The following is a 21,839-nucleotide window of genomic DNA, read 5'->3' as shown; positions in this document are numbered from 1 at the left end:
ATCTACAAACGATTGCGATCTTGTAATTTTTTGGTTTATATCTGCTGGGGGAAAACTCTGTAAAAGACCCAGGAGAAATAAAGACACAATGAGACAAAGTTACTTTCTTTATCAAACGTGTACACGGGTGAGCTGCTAAGAACAACTCACACCATGCACAGTGGCTTGGTAATTTTTATAGGAAAGACAGTGAGAACAGGATAAGAAAATACAAAACAAATAAAATAAACAACTCCATATGTGGCGCTAGTCTCGTCAGCAGAGAGCTGGGAGAAGGCTGTGAGAGATAAAACAATCTAAAACAATATGTCCCAAAACAGTATGTCTTTGCTGAGAAAGTCTAAAAAGATAATTCTAAACTAATCTAACCATAGACAAAAGGGCATGCTTGCACATTTAAAAGAAGGTAAAGAAACGTAGAAACATTTTTCCTGTAACATTCCCTCCTGTTTTAACTTATTTTAAATGTATACAACAATTGTCTGTGAAGGTTATTTATTAAGTATCTTAAGCAATTTTTAAATTTTCAAAATGTCAGCATAGCAGAAATGGCAGTCATTTGGTCTAAAGAATAAAACACAAGAAAATAATAAAAAGAAAAACATAGTAAATGAAAATCATAGTAAATGAAATAACAAGTGGAATAAACAAGAAAAAATAATAAAACTACAAAAAATAAAGGAGAAAAACCTTATATTTTAAAACGAAAACTTACAAAAAATAAAAGGATGAAAAGTAAAATGAAAACTTTATATTTAAAAATGATGAAAACCTAATATGTAAAATGAAAACTTCAAAAAATACAAGGATGAAAACCTTATACTTAAAATGATGCAAACCTTAAATTGAAAACTTTATATGTAAAATAATGAAAACTTCATATTTAAAATGAAAACTTCAAAAAATAAAAGGATGAGAACTTTATATTTAAAATGAAAAACTTTATGTTTAAAACTGAAGACTTCAAAAAAATAAAAGTATGAAAACGTTATATTTAAAATGAAAAACTTTATGTTTAAAAGTCAAGACAAAAAAAATAAAAGCATGAAAACTTGCATAACCTACTAATGTTTTAATCAGTGCATGATCACTTGACAAGTCATTTTTAATCACCACGTCATTTATTAGCAGCTAGTACAAGTTCTCCTCTAACAGAATTGCAACGGGATGTTGTTCTTCTTCAGGCACGGCAACATAAGCAGTCATTGTAGTTGTTATCATCTTTGAAATCATTACTCTTAGACATGGCGGTGTAGCTGCTCCAGATGTGTGGTCAGTGACATATTTCTGCAGAATGGTCAAATTCTGCAAAGCTTCATAAATGTCTCCGCTTACAAACTCCTCCTTGTGATGCTGTTAGCAGGTCTAGTGTCAGTCTGTTCTGCAGCACCATCGTTCTGATGGCCTGCTGTTCTCCTGCTAAGGCGGTTCCCAGGGTCTTAGTCAAGTTGATGTGTCGTAGCAGAGCATATCGGTTGATTTCCACGTGATCCCGCACCTCGGCAACTCCAATGCCGGGGATCAAGCTCTGTAAGAATTTCACTCCTCCTCAGATGCGAAACTCTGGTTCCTTTACTGCTTGGTGCCGTCCGTGCACATCCTGTCTGGTAATGAGTCTTTGTTTGTAGTATCATCCGGTAGCTGTAGTTGGAGCGACAGTTGAGGCTCATCAGTGTCGCGTTACTGGCACAGGTTTCGTTGAGTGAACAGTCCATACACTTCCTCTCGTTCCTCGGTGGGCAGAAAGTGTATATGTATTTGCATAGCAGTCAGTTTTATTATTCAAGTAAGCTGTAGTGTTCATAAACTGCCACCAGAAATTAGTGGCATAGCCATGGGGAAACTTGGTGTACTTTCCTTTGTCATACAGTGTCTGCCTTTTCTTCATATAGCGTGACTTATTGTCCCTCACGGAAGCAAAGGTGAGGAGCCCGGCCATGGACAGGGCCGCTGCAGTTGTTAAGAGCCACCACCTCATGACGACGGGACACACCCTCCTGTCGCGAGTAGACCCCCCGGCCAGGAAAGCTGACCCCTCCACCGGGCGAGATCACAACAAGTGGGCAAGCCTGCCGTCAGCTGTGTTTAGATGGCTTCACTTACTGGCTCTGATGGATGCAAGATGGTCGTTCCGCTATTTTGCAAGCTCCAGTTTTTCCTTTGGAGCACTTTGATCAGAACCCAGTCACCGGGCTGTGATCTGCAAGACACTTGATAGACATTATTACATTCTTCGTCATTTACAATCATCTCTTTATTTTCCTACAACTTAGACATACATTTTGCTACTGAAATTGTATCTGCCTTTTTCACTGGGTAGATTTCTGGCCACTTTGAGAATACATCTATAACCACTAGGGTGTATTTTTTCCCTTGGCATTCATTTAGCTCAATAAAGTCCATATGGATTGTGTGGTCTCAGGTTTCCCTGAGCATTATATTTTTGACACGTCATGCACGTTCTGACAAATTGTTTTGCTGAGGTTTCAAAATTTACAGTGTAGAAATGAGAGTTGACAATACTGGTCAGTCCCCCCGTTGACAAATGCGTACAGCCATGAGTCACTAATGCCGCCATTTTGTGGAGGAATTTTGGCAACACTGGCTTGCCATAACACATCATTAAGTCGTTTGTCAGAACTGCACCGTGTTTTAGCCATTTTGCCTGCTCTGCTGTGCTTGCTGCTTTTGTTCATTTTTCAACACATCCAGTGGAATCTGATGTGTGTTCACTGCCATCAATATGATGTTTGTCTTTTGTGCCGCCTATTTTGCTGCTCTGTCAGCAAAATTGTTGCCTGTAGTAATGAAAGAGTCAGTAGGCGTTGTAAGAGGTTGGCATGGTGAACTGGTTTTCCGGTTGGTGTAATCATTCCTCTGGTTTTCCAGATTTTTTGCAAAATGATGCACAGCAGAGAAAACATACTGGCTGTCTATATAAATGGTTATTTGTTTATCTTTGTGTATTTCACATGCGCAACAATCTCGTGGGAAGTGACCTTCCTCTCCACGGTTCTAGCAGGCGTTGTCTCTATGTTATCTGCTGTTTCTGCGTGGCTGTCTGCGGCCTTGGTGTTTGTGACTTTGCTCGCCTCTCTGTTCCTGATAGCCACCTGCGAATTAGTGTTTTAGTCTGTTGTCAACAGTCAGCCTTATTTTTAAGTTACAGAATGCTTCTCCCTTTTTTTGTTTTTTGTTTTTTTGTTTGGGAGAATAGATGCAACTCTACATTTTCACTTAAGGCAGTTTTAGATAATTTCTAGTTTTTCAAACAAGTCATGGATCTCACACATTTCAAACTTTCAAGTTAGGGTTGTTTCCCATTTATACAAATATATATATTTAACTTTGCATTGCTCACAGCTCATAGCTCACAGCTCTAAACCTAGGCATTTTTCAATCATATGCCTAATCACTATGTGTCACTGTGATTCTCAAGTATGGTCACAAGTTCGTTTAAATTCGTTTCCAAAACCAACAAAATAATCAAAGAAAAACAAAAACATAAACGTGTCAGGACACAAAAGAAAAAGAAAAATGCTGCCACCCGAACAAGGCAGAAGTCTGCATATGTTGGCTTTTAATAGCATGCAGCTTGTAACATGGTAGACTAATGTGCCTGTGTTAATTCAGCTCCATATTATTGTGTGAAGTTGCACTGGGTTGGGAGTGGTTTTGTGTTTGTCACATTTTGGTGAGCCAATGGCTGGAATGGGGTTGGACTAATTAGAGGCAGGTGTACTTGATTGCACTGATACACTGGTCTACATATAGCCCACACTACAAACACTGCTGTGTTGTTTTGTCTCTCTGTGCAGTCCAGGGCCTATTATATGCCACAGCCTAAAGGCAGCAGAGTTCCAGAGGCTTGAGTGACCACTGACTATATGCTTGCAGGGTGGTGGGTCTCCAAGTACAACTTCTAACCCTGTTAAAGGCAACATGTGGAGTGCAACTTGGCTGTGTGGCATAGCTGGCTCTGGCCTTGGGACTGTGTGTTTTTATACAATTCATAAGTGGGACACTGGACTGTTTTATCTTTTATCTCTTGATATATTTTTTGTCAACAAATTATCTTTTAGAATTTTATTGACTGACATCTTTTTGCCCACGACTGAGACGGTTGGTCAGACCTAGAGTCTTTCTTTGGGTGTGTTACAGCAGCTTCTGCTCTAAAAGAAACAAATAAATAAAAAGAAAAGAAAATGTGTAACATGCTCATCAGCTTAGCAGTGTCTACATATTTAATTCAGCTTCTCAATCCTGTAGTTTTAGCTGTTGTCTACAGGGTTTTGCTTATTGGTTGTTATTATAGGTGTGCTCTATATCTCAGCAATGTGTCATTCTAGGATGATAAGTTTCAAGCTGGTCAAGTGCCTCTATGCACTTCATTAGTTTAGTTATTCTCTGTATTGTCTTCATCTCACATGTCATTACACTGAGTTTTAGCAAACCTTAAGCTTGATGCAGACTACTGCTTAACAATTATCCACCTTACATCATAACCGATTAAGGTGCCTCTTCATATTAATATTATGTCATTGATAATATTATACCCTTTGTCTTATATAACAGCAATAGCATATTATAATATTTTATCAGTGTGTACCACTATACTACTCCTGAGCCAATTTGTTAGTTAGGATCATCTTATTCAGCAAACAGATAATTTAGAATTCATCCAATCTGCGGTCACATTTGTTCTCTCTGTTGCATGGCGGACCAGGCAGGTCTATTATAATATATTATTTATATTTTATTTTGTATCCATCAAGGGCTTCAGATGACCTGCAGAATCATCCTTTTCCCAGGGTGGAGACAGTTACCTTTTCACACACTGTCCTTGGCTGAACAATGACACAGCCTTAATATACCTTATTTATTTTATTAAAATATTTTCGTGTGAATTATTTGCTTTATATTCATTTTATACATGCTGGGCATGGTCATCATGCCAACTGTGTTTCATTGTTAATATCACTTTACAGGTTGTTATCCTTGCTATTATTAATATCAAATACTCTAAAGATCATTTCTACTGTAATTTTCCCTTTGTTTATCTTTATTTCGTACTTTGTATATTTATATCTACTCAGTGGGGTCTGTTTTCAACCCTTTTAAACTACTTCAAACTACTTTGATCTCTAGTTTTCACCTAATAAGGGATTATTATGTTCTTCCTGATATGGGTGTTGCTGCAGATGCGGCTGCAGGAATGAGTGATTGTTTACTAAAAGGATTGTGGGAACTGCACAGTGTCTCGTCTTCTGGTTTTACTAAACTGGCAGTTGGATTCTGTTCTCCCGACTGTTTATATTTTGTTTTCTTAAATCTCTCAGTTTACAGACACTGTTTTTGTCCGGCGTCTGGACTTTTCTTTTCTCACCACTGCTCGTCAGCAGGAGTGAGTTTTAATTTCACTTGCTTGATTACCCATCTTATTTATGTATTTACTTATTTTTGTTTAAGTAATATATACACAATACAGCTGCTATCACCTTCGCTGGTATTAGAGACGAGAGTGGTTGCTCACATGCCCTTCTACTTTCGGACTATTTCCAAAAGCGGTGTGAACTTTACGAGACGGAACTCGACCGTTCTCTCAACTCACCAGCACGTCAGTGAATAGCAGTAAAAGAAAAACACAGTAGGAGCAGCTCAGTCTCTTATCGGACCGTGAAAATTCAGCTTGCTCCGTTAGTTACAACAATACACACGCATACATTCACATTCACACTTATTCGCGCGATCGGAACCCTTATAATAAAGGGGAGCTGCCAGTCTTTCTGTAGACGAGCTACTTATTCCCTTGACCCAGCTGGGGGAGCTACCCAGAGCTCCAAACCTAACCCACAAGAGTGGGGAGCTTCCAGTCGACGAGCTCCAAGCTACCAGCCGACGAGCTACTTTAAACCCACAGAAGTGGGGAGCTTCCAGTCGCGACGAGCTACTTTCGCTATTTTAAATTCCCTGAATTTAAAATACGATTTTACGCAAGATTGTGTCAGTGTGTCTGTATCTACCTGGTCAGTGTCGCCGGGTCTGGTCCACCTCGATCGGGCCCCACCACCGTGGGTCGCTTTCTAAGAACGTTGGCCAAGACTCGAATTTAACGCCCTTGGTCTTTGACCACACACCTAGTGTGTGGGCTGTCGACAGACGAGCAACGTGGACTGGTCACGGAGATGGGACACGATGGAGGCGATCCGGCTCGAAGGACCAAGAAATGTTGGGGGAAAACTCTGTAAAAAACCCAGGAGAAATAAAGACACAATGAGACAAAGTTACTTTCTTTATCAAACGTGTACACGGGTGAGCTGCTAAGAACAACTCACACCATGCACAGTGGCTTGGTAATTTTTATAGGAAAGACAGTGAGAACAGGATAAGAAAATACAAAACAAATAAAATAAACAACTCCATATGTGGCGCTAGTCTTGTCAGCAGAGAGCTGGGAGAAGGCTGTGAGAGATAAAACAATCTAAAACAATATGTCCCAAAACAGTATGTCTTTGCTGAGAAAGTCTAAAAAGATAATTCTAAACTAATCTAACCATAGACAAAAGGGCATGCTTGCACATTTAAAAGAAGGTAAAGAAACGTAGAAACATTTTTCCTGTAACAATATCCTTTAGTGTAGTGTATCTATGCCATTTAAGCAAAATATGCACAATGATAAAACTAAGTTTTTTGTAATTATATAGTCATATTCCAGTTGAATAAATAATGCACATCTAAAATAATAATTTCATTTATTATTTTACCATATAACTATTTATCACTTCCGTTTTCAGTTACAGAATTAACTCTCAATGTTTTTATCTTCAGTTAAGAAATCAATGCAGTAACATTCACAATGAGCAGAACCAGAACAGAAGACCCGGTGGCGCCAGTGTCTGGCAGCCTCACCTCAGTCAGTGCGCCCCAGGGTGGCTGTGACTACAATGTAGCTTGCCATCACCAGTGTGTGAATGTGTGTGTGAATGGGTGGATGACTGGATGTGTAAAGCTCTTTGGGGTCCTTAGGGACTAGTAAAGCACTATACAAATACAGGCCATTTACCATTTATTTTGGATGAAAGTACAAGTCTTGCAAGTGTCCAAAACAGAAACTTGAAATACTGGGTCAATGACCCCGATCTACCTACCCGTCTTTATGCCAAAGATGTCTTAAATGACTTTTTTTTTTAACCCATGTTAGTCACAAATGCATGTGTTGGAGTAGTTTACTTGAGTACAGACAGTCACATACCGTACAAACAGTGTGTGCAGTGGGACCATGAAGTCTCTGCTGGGTGGATTACTGATGATCTGAGGTAGCCACTTATATTTAAACCTACCAACTGGCCAATCTGTATGTGGTCAGTTTTAGGATATAAATAACTGATGTTTTTCATGTCATGTGTTACTAACTTCTGTCTATACATTTTAAAATAATAAAAGGGAAAAAAATGAAATACAAGAAATTTTCTTGAAATTTAAACTTCCTTCTTTATAGTAAATACATTAAAAGAGAAAATGCTGAGGAAAAAACAAAAGGACAGTTTTCATTTAACTGAATACCTCACAAACAGAAATAGTACATGTCAAAGTCACATCAGTTTAGGAGTTTTTAAGACATAAACCTAAAATAGAGGGGTGTTGTCTTATTGATTGACAGAATTGATTACCTTGTCGCCAAACACCAACTTTACAGTTCTTTTACAGTTCTGTTATGTTGACTTTACTGCAAAGTCTCCTGAGTATACCATCAATTACATATTTAAAAGCATCTATATTGAGGAGAATGGGTGTTAAGGGAAGATGACAACACAGTAGAAGGAAGTGTCATGTGTAATTGTTATTCTTAGTTGCTGTAAGCTTCAATTTCATGATGCACAGTCATTTCTCAGAAAATTGCAGGGAACGCAGCAGAAGACATTTGGCTCTGGAACAGAATGGGCGGTTTCTTCACTGGATTTGATTTTTGATTTTTATTAAAAAGAAAATCTTATATTTATTGACAAAACTTTAATGAACTCTTAGAAGTACATATTTTTGTTCTCTATGGCAGGTAACAACTCAGTGAATGATGTTTTTTTGCAGCGACCAGTCTATGACCGGGTCATTATTGTACAGATCCTGGTAATAATTTTTCTTTGCATCAACATGTTGCTCATTGTGATCTTTATTAAAAAGGAATCCTTTCACACATCTGCACGTTACACCTTATTTTTTGTAACACTGCTGTCAGACAGTGTTTTGTTATTGGTGTCAGATGTTTTACTTGTATTGAGCCAATTTGAATTTACAATACAAGTGTGGTTGTGTATAACTATCTCTGTTGTTGTACTTCTTTACTTCATTGTCACACCAGTTACTCTGACAGCAATGACTCTGGAGCGCTATGTGGCCATTTGTATGCCCCTGCGTCATGGACAGCTCTGCTCCACACGCAGCACTATGTACTGTATCCTGATCATTCATGTTCTCAGCTCTGGCCCTTGTATAATTATTCTGTCCATGTTCTTTGCTTCCGCCTCACTTAAGTTCTACAAGCAATCCATGATATGTAGTGGAGAGACATTTACTATTTACAGATGGCAGGATCATGTTCGATCAGCTGTGTATCAATTTTACTTCTTGATTATGGGCACCACTATTGCATACTCATATGTTCAAATAATGAAAGTGGCCAAAGCTGCATCAGGAGATAAAAAGAAGTTGACACATAAGGGGCTTAAAACAGTGATCCTTCATGCTTTCCAGTTGCTGCTCTGTCTCATTCAGCTGTGGTGCCCATTCATAGAAATTGCACTACTTCAGATAGATTTTAGTTTATTTCGAAATGTCCGATATTTTAACTACATCGTGTTTAATATTGCTCCAAGGTGCCTGAGTCCTCTGATCTATGGCCTCAGGGATGAAAACATTTTTCTTGTACTGAAAAGTCTTATGCCTACTTCATCCTGTTCAAAATAAACATAATTTGAGTTACATCAGAAATATAAATACTAAATTCTAAATCTATACAGGGAAACTGCTTCAATATGCAAGAAAAATTTCATGTAAATAATGATGAATTTCAATTTATTAGTAATTGTGCAACTTGCTTTCCATGCTCTATGATGCTATATTGTTATGCATTAACCCCTCCTCCCCCCCAGAAAATTAAATGAAAATAATTGTCAAGTGTTTATTATTTTTTTTATTATAATTTATTCACTTATTTTAGGGTATGTGCTCAATTTGACCAAAATTGTTTTTTTCTCTGATATGACATGGTTAACTTCCTCAGAATTCAATCAACATAGATGCACAATATATAGCAACAAATACAACTTTAATTGTATTACTATCATGAACGGATGATGGAATAATTAATATTTTTAAAAACATATTTGGTACTGATTGTAATTCACTGATAAGAATCACTGCAACAAAAATATGAATTCTAAATGTATTTTATAACTGTTCTGATATTTAACAATAAAATAAATTGTTACTATTATTAGTGATAACAATACTACTAATAATACTAATAATAATTTCTTTAAAAAAAACTGTATTTTTAGGAACAGTATTTACCACAGTAAAAAAAAAATCACAATTGCTTTCGACTATTTCTGCATTTAATAGAATGCGATAAGAAAGCTGTTATAGGAACCACTGTTGAAAAAATATAATTGAACCAGTATACAGTGGGGCAAAAAAGTATTTAGTCAGCCACCGATTGTGCAAGTTCCCCCACTTAAAATGATGACAGAGGTCAGTAATTTGCACCAGAGGTACACTTCAACTGTGAGAGACAGAATGTGAAAAAAAAAATCCATGAATCCACATGGTAGGATTTGTAAAGAATTTATTCGTAAATTAGGGTGGAAAATAAGTATTTGGTCACCTCAAACAAGGAAAATCTCTGGCTCTCACAGACCTGTAACGTCTTCTGTAAGAAGCTTTTCTGTCCCCCACTCGTTACCTGTATGAATGGCACCTGTTTGAACTCATCATCTGTATAAAAGACACCTGTCCACAGCCTCAAACAGTCAGACTCCAAACTCCGCCATGGCCAAGACCAAAGAGCTTTCGAAGGACACCAGGAAAAGTATTGTAGACCTGCACCAGACTGGGAAGAGTGAATCTACAATAGGCAAGCAGCTTGGTGTGAAAAAATCAACTGTGGGAGCAATCATCAGAAAATGGAAGACATACAAGACCACTGATAATCTCCCTCGATCTGGGGCTCCACGCAAGATCTCATCCCGTGGGGTCAAAATGATCATGAGAACGGTGAGCAAAGATCCCAGAACCACACGGGGGGACCTGGTGAATGACCTGCAGAGAGCTGGGACCAAAGTAACAAAGGTCACCATCAGTAACACACTACAACGGCAGGGAATCAAATCCCGCAGTGCCAGACGTGTTCCGCTGCTGAAGCCAGTGCATGTCCAGGCCCGTCTGAAGTTTGCCAGAGAGCACATGGATGATACAGCAGAGGATTGGGAGAATGTCATGTGGTCAGATGAAACCAAAGTAGAACTTTTTGGTATAAACTCAACTCGTCGTGTTTGGAGGAAGAAGAATACTGAGTTGCATCACAAGAACACCATACCTACTGTGAAGCATGGGGGTGGAAACATCATGCTATGGGGCTGTTTTTCTGCCAAGGGGACAGGACGACTGATCCGTGTTAAGGACAGAATGAATGGGGCCATGTATCGTGAGATTTTGAGCCAAAACCTCCTTCCATCAGTGAGAACTTTGAAGATGAAACGAGGCTGGGTCTTCCAACATGACAATGATCCAAAACACACCGCCCGGGCAACAAAGGAGTGGCTCCGTAAGAAGCATTTGAAAGTCCTGGAGTGGCCTAGCCAGTCTCCAGACCTCAACCCCATAGAAAATCTGTGGCGGGAGTTGAAAGTCCGTGTTGCTCGACGACAGCCCCAAAACATCACTGCTCTCGAGAAGATCTGCATGGAGGAATGGGCCAAAATACCAGCTACTGTGTGTGCAAACCTGGTAAAGACCTATAGTAAACGTTTGACCTCTGTTATTGCCAACAAAGGTTATGTTACAAAGTATTGAGTTGTATTTTTGTTATTGACCAAATACTTATTTTCCACCCTGATTTACGAATAAATTCTTTACAAATCCTACCATGTGGATTCGTGGATTTTTTTTCACATTCTGTCTCTCACAGTTGAAGTGTACCTCTGGTGCAAATTACTGACCTCATCATTTTAGGTGGGGGAACTTGCACAATCGGTGGCTGACTAAATACTTTTTTGCCCCACTGTAAATATAACTATGAGATCAACAGTGCTTGCATTTCGTTCTACTCTTTTCCCATTTCTTTCTTCTTCTTCTTTTTGTCTTAAATAACTGTCCATTGAAGTCCATTGTTTTCTACTGCTTCCACCACACAAAAACAATTTCCTGCTGCCTTGAGCAAAGCACAGCACAAAGGTGCTGCTCAGTGAGGATTTGCATGTTCTGCAAAGTTCAACACAGTTGGCACAGTGTACATATATTCCAAATGCAGAAATGCAGAATGACAGGAAGCAGCCACCTATAGTACACGTGAAGAGTGGCTGCCAAAAAAGATTTCATTTTTTGCACCTAACGCTTTTCTCCATAGTCTAGAAAGGCAGCATAATTTCCATCTTCTGGACAAAGTTTAATGCCAATGAAATTTTCTGTGCTTCTTTTACATTCAACTGGTTCACGTGAATGTTTTTTATAGTAACTGAGATGGATGCCTGTTGTGCTCTTAAAAACACACAGTTTCTTTCTTGTTTCTACCAACCTTTAGAGGTTAGAGGTCATTGTACCAGCTAAAGCAGACCCCCCGCCCCCAGATCTTATATCCCCTGAAAACAGATATAAGATCCCTTGAAAAATTATATAAATGAAACTTGTATGTTTTGGATACTTACTAAAACAATATATGAAAGTAATGAGAAAGTGGCCACTTTCATGAGTAAATCATGTAAGCCTTATAGGATTTACTCATGAAAGTGGCCACTCAATTATTATTATGTGTTTTTGCTGCACTGTTCTGCTGTCTGTGTCCACGTTTGTATGTATAGGCAGGTGTGTGCGTCTGTGTAACGTATGTGTAACGTCTGAGGTATGCAGAGGACCCAAATGCTGAACTCTTCAAAAGACAGTGTGTTTATGAACAGTGAAAATGAATGAAAATGAATAAATAAACAATGTGCTGGATGCAATGCACTGGGGCTCCCAAGGTGATGCCTCCTGAATCACTCACAGTGCAAGTGTGCGTGGCATGTATCATGGTAACAATAAACTCCAATGCCCAGCTTTGGCTCCTCTCCCGTGAAACACTCCGCTCCCGACTCTTAGTGAAAACAAATCAAAAACATCGTTACAAAAAAGATGTTTACAAAAAGCCAGCCATGGCCATACTAACGAGTATAAAAAGGGACGCCCCTGAAGACTCTAATCAGCTACACGTGGCAGTGGCTGATGGGCATCAGATGGGGCAATCTCCAGCGCGGGAGCACTTCCAGGGTGAACAGCACTCGGTGCCCAAACGTCCTGGTCCTAAACGTCCCACATCAAAACAGAGACACAGGGAAGGGAGGGGAGGAGAAGAAAACACAAAAAACTATACAGGAACACAAAAGGCAGGTCTACCGGCAGGGACAATATGCCTCATTTACGTATTTGATTGGATAGTACAATGCCATTTACACATTGCCACATTGAAGGCACCCTTGTCCTCCAAAAGAGAAAAGGCACATTTGACTGAGGATAGCAAATTCAAGTGCTGTTGTAATAGAAAAGTTAAATTCAGTTGTTTATTTATGGCAACATCCAATATTAAGGCTGTTTATCAAAACAAATGAAAGAATAAAGTGCTTGGACCTGACCATTGAAAATTGAATATTCAGCAGCAGTCCATGAATTGTTGGAGAGCATATATACTAACTTTCTCCAGCACACCATATGGGAAGCGCAGTTGACTAATTAGACATGGGTGAGGAATGCCTTCTGGTATCAGTACATTTTGGACCACTTCGAGTGTGCACCACTTAAAGCACTTAACAGAAAAGTGCAAAACACAAAATAAACTAGCTGTAGCCATATGGACAGTAGCATGAAGTTACACCTTTCTAGTAGGCTTAGCATAGTAGAACAGCTGGATGAACACTATCAAGTTGTAAGATGTAAAATGCACAACAAAGGTGACAAAACATCAGCACATTCTGTCTAGAATCAGGAGGTAATAATGAAGAGAATCGGCTGCCCACCGGATGGCCAGGCACTCTTTCTTGCAGGCAACTGCAAGTGACAAATAAATAAAAGTTTCTTCATCATCTTCATCTTTCTCCACTGGCCTCCTGCTCTTATTATTTTCATGCGGAATTGGTCGGTCGACCCCCCCTTACCTGCTGGGACAAAACAGCCCTCTGTGCGAGGTGTCGGTCGGCGCATGTAGAGGAGGGGTTCCCCACAACACCGCCTGGCACTGCTCTGTCTATCGGATCAGATATGGGGCACTGTTACGGGTGAGATCAGTCAAGGAGCTGGTCAGGTCTGCAAAGCCTGGCATGAACCAGGGTAGTAACCAGCCAGTCTCAAGAACCGACTCATGTGTTTTTTGGACTTGGGGTGCAATCAGAATGTGACGGCTGCAGTTTTATCCATCTGTGGATGCACCTCCCAGGTTCCCAAGTGGTACCCCAAATACTAAAAACAGCCATAATGCTCAGGTCTTATTTTCTACAGTTGACAGGCTAACAACAAACAAAAACAAAACTGAAGTAATAGTCTTTGGCGCCAAAGAAAAACGATTACAGGTCACCAGAGAACTTCAATCTATACATCTAAAAACCACAAACCAGGCGAGAAATTTGGGTGTAGTGATGGATGCAGACCTAAACTTAGAAAAACACATTAAGACAATAACAAAATCAGCTTACTATCACCTCAAGAATATTTCAAGGATAAAAGATCTGATGTCTCAACAGGACCTGGAAAAACTAGTCCATGCATTCATTTTTAGTAGGCTTGATTACTGTAACAGCATCTTTACAGGTCTACCTAAAAAATCAGTCAGACAACTACAGCTCATTCAGAACTCTGCTGCTCGAGTCCTCACTAAGACCAAAAAAGTGGACCACATCAGTCCAGCTCTGAGGTCTTTACACTGGCTGCCTGTCCGTCAGAGGATAGACTTTAAAGTTCTGATGCTGGTCTATAAAGCTCTGAATGGTTTAGGACCAAAATACATCAGTGACCTCCTGACCCAGTATGAACCTTCCAGATCCCTCAGGTCATCTGGATCCGGTCTTTTATCAGTTCCCAGAGTCAGAACCAGACACGGAGAAGCTGCATTCAGCTTTTATGCTCCTTATATCTGGAACAAACTCCCAGAAAGCCTCAGATCAGCTGAAACACTCAGTTTATTTAAATCCAGGTTGAAGACTCACCTGTTCTCAGCTGCATTTGAATAAAGCACCAAATCCACACTTTTAAGCTTAAATTTCAAAACTTACATTTTAACTACTGATTTTATCTACTGTTCTGATTTTATCTGTTTTGATTTTATATACTGTTTTGTTTGTTTGTTAAGCTTAAATTTCAAAACTTACATTAACTACTGATTTTATCTACTGTTCTGATTTTATCTGTTTTGATTTTATATACTGTTTTGTTTGTTTGTTTGTTTGTTTGTTTGTTTGTTTGTTTGTTTGTTTGTTAAGTGGGTTTAGAGCTCTGGGTAGCTCCCCAGCTGGGTCTAGACTGGGTCTAGAGAGTATTTTAAATTCAGGGAATTTAAAATAGAAAGTAGCTCGTCCACAGAAGGACTGGTAGCTCCCCTTACGATAAGGGTTCAGATCGCGCGAACAGGTGTGAAATGTGTGTTTAGTTAGTTTGTTTGTTTGCTTGTTTTAATCAATTTTAAATCATGCTTTTTATTTGTTTTTGTTTCTAATGTCTCTGTAAAGCACTTTGAATCCCCTTGTTGTTGAATTGTGCTATACAAATAAATTTGCCTTTGCCTTTGCCTTTGCCTTACTGACGAAAAACACATTCCATGCAATGACTTTCCTGATCCACGACTGCTGTGTGCAGTGCTATCTGTGTCTTCCACATTTGTGCTTGAGCTGCCTGAAGATAATCTCAAAAGTGAACAACAAGAAGATCCTGTACTGTCAGAAGTCATTGGCTGGAAAGCTAAGGGTTGAAAACCACCCTACTGGTGTATGAAAAATGCCCACCTCAGAAAAAAGTGCTATGGCATGAGTACTCTAGACTTACATTTCACAATTGCTTACTCTGTCGTAGAGCTTTCAACCCATCCCAAAATTCAGTGTTGCATCAGTTGGTTGTTCCTGAATCTTTAAAAGACACTGTCCTACAGCTGCTGCACGGCAACCCAGTGTCCGGTCACGTATCAGCAGAGATGGTCCTGAAACGTGCTCAGCAGCTATATTACTGGCCATTCATGTCACAGGACATCAGAATATGGTGCACACAATGCACTCCATGTGATGCCAGATGGAATCCCACACCTCATCACAGAGCTCCAATGAAAACAATTGTTGCAGCGGAACCATTTCAAAAGGTGGCAGCTGACTTACTTGAACTCACCATTACGAGTCATGGCAACAGGTATGCGCTGGGAATTCAAGACTGTTTCTCGAAATATGTCAACCTCTATGCTATCCCAGACCAACGTGCCACAACAGTTGCAAAATGCCTGTTTGACAACTTCATCTGTCAGCACGGCGTCCCTGAAATGCTGCACACAGACCAAGGACGTCAATTTGAATCTGACGTGGCGAAACACCTGTTTCAGCTGCTAGGCATCCAGAAGACACGGACCAGCCCATATCACCCTCAATGTGATGGGATGGTCGAGAGGTTCAACTGAACACTTATTGACCAGTTAGCTAAGTTACTCCTTCAGCAGCCTGGCGAATGGGATGACTGCCTCAATCAAGTTGCTTTGGCAACACCAGTCCTCACTCTACCACGGGGTTCATGCCATTCTTTCTCACACATGGACATGAGGCACAGATGCCTGCTAATATGCTGTTGCCTACCACCATGCCAGCATCATCTACTTCTGCTTCTCCTGCTGACTACGTCCAGTTGACTCAGAGACTTCAGTCTGCCTTCAACACTGCTGCATGGAACAGAGATTGGGCCCGCAACCAGCAGAAACAACTGTACGATAGGGGCATCAAACACACTCCTTATGTTTCCGGGTGACTTGGTGTGGTTAAATGACCCCACTACAGCAAAGCAAAAACTTGCTCCACATTGGAAGGACCCCTTTGAGATATTGGAGTGCCTTGGAACAGATGGAGAAAACTCTGGTGTCATGTACAAGATTTGTTACCTCCTGGACCAATCAGACAAGACTCAAATTGTTCACTACAATCATCTCAGGCCTTACAATGCACCTGTCCCTAAAGGTGGAACCAACTCGCCTGCTGGTGACATACCTGTACAGCCCCAGATTCCACAATTGACTGCATTATCAGGTGCTTTGCCCTTCACAGCTTAGAAATCTGGAGCTAAAGGGAGCTGGAATGTTCAGGGCCGCCCTGCAACCTCATCAGACCCTCAGGTTTGCCAGCCACCACCTCTAAACCAGTCACAACCCCATTCCCACTCTCCTTTGTCCCCTTCTCCTCTGTCTGAGACTGTAACGACTTCCCCCTCTGGCCATGTGGTGATACACCAATCAGACATTGTCCCCTCAACTCCTCATCGAGTATCTGGTGTTTCACGGCGATGTGGGAGACGTCAAGTTGTGCCTCCCAGATACCTCAAGGACTATGTTTTGAACTGAACTTGTTTTTGGTTTTGCTGTTCTTTTATTGTTATCCCCTTGCTCACAGCATGTTGTTTTTCCTTTTCTGTAGGGAAACGGGGACGTTACTTATGTGAGGGGGGGAGGAAAATGTAAAGTGTAGAAGTAAATTTAAATCTAACTGGATATACTGTACAAAGAGGTGTTTACAAAGGTTATGAAGCTAGTTATGTAGCTATTTGATGGTTACGTGATTTGATATTTACATGTTTACACGTTTGAATGTTTAGACATGCATGTTCAAAGCAGTGATAAGTATGTGTTATATCCACCTAGTTGTTTTCCCAGTTTTCATCTGAGTATAAGATTTCCTGGATTCTGAGAGGCCAGTGAAGTATTTATGTGGGTGGTAAACAGGAAGTGCTAGTTGTTGCTGTGTGCTGAGAGTAAAGAGGCTGCTGAAAAAGTTATCCATCTCCATCTTGCTGTTCCTAATTATTCAGAGAGATTCCAAACCATCTAGTGAACCCTCACGTTACATTTATAATAAACAGATTAAAAGAGACAACGCTGAGAAAAGAAAGACAGCACAGTTTTAACTTAACTGAATACCTCACAAACAGGCCTCGTACCTGTCACAGTAACATTAGTGTAGGAGTTTTTAAGACATAACCCTAAAATAATAGGATGTAGTCTTACTTGTTGCATTAACTACAGAATTGATTACCTTCACAGCAAACAACAACTTTTCAGTTCTTTCAGATCTGTTATGTTGACTTTACTACAAAGTCTCCTGAGTATACCACCAATTACCTATTTAGAGGCTTCGATACTGTGGAGAATGGGTACTAGGGGACGATGACAACACAGTAGAAGGAAGTTTCATGTATAATTGTTATTCTTAGTTGCTGTAAGCTTCAAATTAATGATGCACGGTCATTTCTATGAAAAAAGTAGGGAAGGCAGAAGACATTTGGCTCTGGAACAGAATGGGTGGTTTCTCCACTGGATTTGATTTGGAGTTTTGATTTTTATTAAAAGTAAAATCTTACATTTATTAACAAAACTTTAATGAACTCTTAGAAGTACTTCAAACAGGTTTGTTCTCTATGGCAGGTAACAACTCAGTGAATTATGGTTTTTTTCAGCGATCAATCAGCTACCGGGTCATTATTGTACAGATCCTGGTAATAATTTTTCTTTGCATCAACATGTTGCTCATTGTGATCTTTGTTAAAAAGGAATCCTTTCACACATCTGCACGTTACATCTTGTTTTTTGTAACACTGCTGTCAGACAGTGTTTTGTTATTGCTGTCAGATGTTTTACTTGTATTAACCCATTTTGAAATTACAATGCCAGTGTGGTTGTGTATAACTATCTCTGTTGTTGTACTTCTTTACTTCATTGTCACACCAGTTACTCTGACAGCAATGACTCTGGAGCGCTATGTGGCCATTTGTATGCCCCTGCGTCATGGACAGCTCTGCTCCACACGCAGCACTATGTATTGTATCCTGATCATTCATGGTGTCAGCTCTGGTCCTTGTATAATTATTCTATCCATGTTCTTTGCTTCCGCCTCACTTAAGTTCTACAAGCAATCCATAATATGTAGTGGAGAGACATTTTCTCTTTACAGATGGCAGGATCATGTTCGATCAGCTGTGTAGCAATTGTATTTCTTAATTATGGGCATCACTATTGCATACTCATATGTTCAAATAATGAAAGTGGCCAAAGCTGCATCAGGAGAGAAAAAGAAGCTGACACAAAAAGGACTCAAAACAGTGATCCTTCATGCTTTCCAGTTGTTGCTCTGTCTCATTCAACTGTGGTGCCCATTCATAGAAATTGCAGTGCTTCAGATCGATTTCACTTTATTTCTGAATGTCCGATATTTTAACTATATTGTGTTTAACATTGCTCCAAGGTGCCTGAGTCCTCTGATCTATGGACTCAGGGATGAAAATATTTTTCTTGTACTGAAAAAGCTTATGCCTACTTCATCCTATTCAAAATAAACATAATTTGAGTTACATCAGAAATATACATTCTCCGATTCATATTTTATCAAACCACACAGGAAAATACTGCTTCAATATGCAATAAAAATAATAACAATAAACAATGATTATTTTTATAGGCTTTAGCCCCCTGCCCCCCACAACCCTGAAAGGGATAAGCAGAAGAGACTGGATGAATTAATGTATTAATAGATGGTTAAATTATTAATCATCTATTAATTATTAATCATCCATACATTTCCTGAACACATACAGGAAATTTGCTTTCCTGTATATATATTCCGTGAGGCTGCATTTTTTTTTCTTGTATTAAAAAAAGCTCTGCTTCTTTGTGTTTATCTACACATCACTGCCAGGTGATACTGCCGTGTAATCCATTCATTTCAACAAAGTAACTGTATTGTGAATACCACCTTTTAAAACAGTAACTGTAATGGAATACAGTTACACGTATTTTGTAATTTAAATACGTAACAGCGGTAACAGTTTCCTGCTACCTTGAGCAAAGCACAGCACAGGGGAGCTGCTCAGGGAGCATCTGTGTGGTCATCAAAGTTCAACACTGTTAGCACAATTAATCACTTATCGCTCCCTGTCATTCTGCCATTGAAGAGTGGCCAAAAAGTATTTTATGTTTTGTCCCTAATGCTCCTCAACATACTCTAGATTCATCCAGGATATGTTTCTTGCATAGTTAAGCTCTTGGTGAGCCAGTGACGTGCAGGAAGAGACAAGGTGACGACCAAGAACAGTTTGATAACTACTACAAATGGCGGCTCAGAAAGACAGCTCTAATTGTAAGACACCCCAACAAGCTAGAGATTTCCCTAGGAGAGTCAAGGTTAATGACCAATGTAATGGATAGGACCATAAGTAAGACATGCGTCCGTGGCAAGCTGTGGAAGAACCAGCGTGGAATAAAGGTCCATCAGGCGAGAATGAAATGTTTGGAGCGGGAGAGTGAGATGCAATGCACAGGCCCTGAATCTGGTGAGACGCACCCCATAGGGCCCAGTCCCTCCACACACCAGAGTCTTCCAATCCAAATAGAGTAGTTCCACAGCAGGGAATTAAGTGGCCCTCAGCCATCAAACGGCGTGATTAGCAGAAGTTTGATGAGGATATGGCCAACATCATACAAGCCGTAGCCAAAAGAGATGCTGACAGCAGGCTTGAAGCAATGACCACCATCAAGCAGAGCAGAGTGGCACAGGAGACAGGGAGAGAGAGAGAGAGAGAGAGAGCTAGGAAATTAGCATATTTTATTGCTAATTGTTATTGTGTCTTTATTTCAGACATATACAGAAAAAACAATGTATACCCAAGTACACATACTTGCATTTACATGTACAAATACGAATATATATGTAAATACACACACGTATGTGCTCAGACAAAACAAAAAAAGAAAATAAGTAAAATAAAAAGGAGTCTAAATGACATGAAATGACACTTATTAAGTCTTAAATGGAGTAGGAAGAAGTATAACATACTTATTAATCCCTACCCCATGTTCAACATTCTATTGAATCCAACTATTCATTGTTACCCCTAATTCCCATCATCACTTGCCCTACACAATAAACAAGGAGGACATGTATAAACATAGCTACAGTGATAATTTAGATACAGTTTAGCATAGTTATATATACAATGGGTCGTCAACTTTATCAGTTTCATATTCTTCCAAAAGCAGTTTTCGAAACATCTTTATGAACTGACTAATGCTTGAACATTGCTGTAGGTCCACAGTAAAACTGTTCCACAGTTTTAGCCCACAAATGGTCACACAAAAGGTTTTAACCTTTGTCCGTGCTTTAAGAGTCTTCAGATTCATTTTCCCCCTCAATTCATAGTCCCCTTCTCTGTCAAAAACATCCTCTGTATATTTCCTGGTAACATATTGTATCTGGCTTTGTACATAATTTTTGCAAATTTTGCATATTTTATAAGATCCATAAATTTCAGAATTTTTCATTTCAAGAACATAATGATAGTGTGGTCTCTAAATCCTGCTTTAGTAATCATCCTGATTGCTTTTTTCTGAATTTTACATAATGGTTGAAGTGAGGTTTTGTATGTATTTCCCCAGATTTCCACACAGTATTCCAAATATGGCAATATAAGTGAACAGTAAAGTACCCGGAGTGATTTGGAAGGCAAAAAATGTTTAGCTTTACTCAGTACAGAGATGCTTCTTGACAGTTTAGCTTGTATATGCTTTATGTGAGGTTTCCAGCAGATTTTGTTATCTATTATCACACCCAGAAATGTTGTATGAGAAACTTGCTCTACTTCAACATTATTTATTAACAATTTTGCTCCAGCATCTTTTTTTACAATTTCCGAATAACATAAATGTTGTTATTTTTTTTTTCAAATTTAGTTATAACTTGTTTCTGCCAAACCATGTTTGCAGTTTAATCATTTCTTTTGTGACAATTTCCAAAAGCTGCTGTGAATTCTCTCCAGCACAAAAATATTTGTATCATCTGCAAATAAAATAAACTGTGATATATCAGATGTTTTACATAGATCATTGATGTACAGGATAAACAGCTTTGGTCCCAATACTGACCCCTGTGGAATTCCACAAACAATGTACAGATATTCACCAATCTTCACAAATTGTTGCCTGTCTCTCAAATACCTCCTTACCCACTCTAGCACCACTCCTCTAATGCCACAGTACTCCAGTTTATCAAGTAATATTTCATGATTAATTGTGTCAACAGCTTTATTTAGGTCAATGAAAACTGTGCATTGTCTTTGATCTATATTGTTGGTGATATTTTCAATTACCTCCATTAATGCCATGGATGTTGATCTATTTGGTCTGAAACCACACTGACTGTCCATTATTATTTTCTGTTTATCTATAAATTTGTCAAGTCTATTAATGAAAACCTTTTCACTATTTTTGAAAATTGTGAAAGTAGAGAAATAGGCCTGTAATTTGTGAATTGGTGTCTATCTCCATTTTTAAACTTTAGCTGGTTTCATTTGTGTTGGGAATGCACCAGTTTGTAGAGACA

The 21,839-nt window shown here is 39.3% G+C and overlaps 1 long non-coding RNA gene and 2 pseudogenes across 1 annotated transcript; 2 read left to right on the top strand and 1 right to left on the bottom strand.

The window, feature by feature from the left end:
* Positions 1–99: 99 nt before the first annotated feature.
* LOC143412488 (uncharacterized) lies at positions 100–6,595 on the bottom strand. The gene is made up of 2 exons (XR_013093000.1): positions 6,024–6,595; positions 100–3,113 (listed from the first exon to the last, which is right to left on the bottom strand). It is a non-coding gene; the product is annotated as an uncharacterized LOC143412488 (long non-coding RNA).
* Positions 6,596–8,046: 1,451 nt separating this feature from the next.
* LOC112433021 (odorant receptor 131-2 pseudogene) lies at positions 8,047–8,972 on the top strand (annotated as a pseudogene).
* A 7,093-nt stretch (positions 8,973–16,065) lies between these two features.
* On the top strand, positions 16,066–18,801 carry LOC101472850 (odorant receptor 131-2 pseudogene; annotated as a pseudogene).
* The last annotated feature ends 3,038 nt before the right edge of the window (positions 18,802–21,839 follow it).

The sequence above is a fragment of the Maylandia zebra genome, linkage group LG14, assembly GCF_041146795.1.
Source record: "Maylandia zebra isolate NMK-2024a linkage group LG14, Mzebra_GT3a, whole genome shotgun sequence".
NCBI classification, from domain to species: Eukaryota; Metazoa; Chordata; class Actinopteri; order Cichliformes; family Cichlidae; genus Maylandia; species Maylandia zebra.
This window is presented reverse-complemented; position numbering and strand designations above follow the sequence as displayed.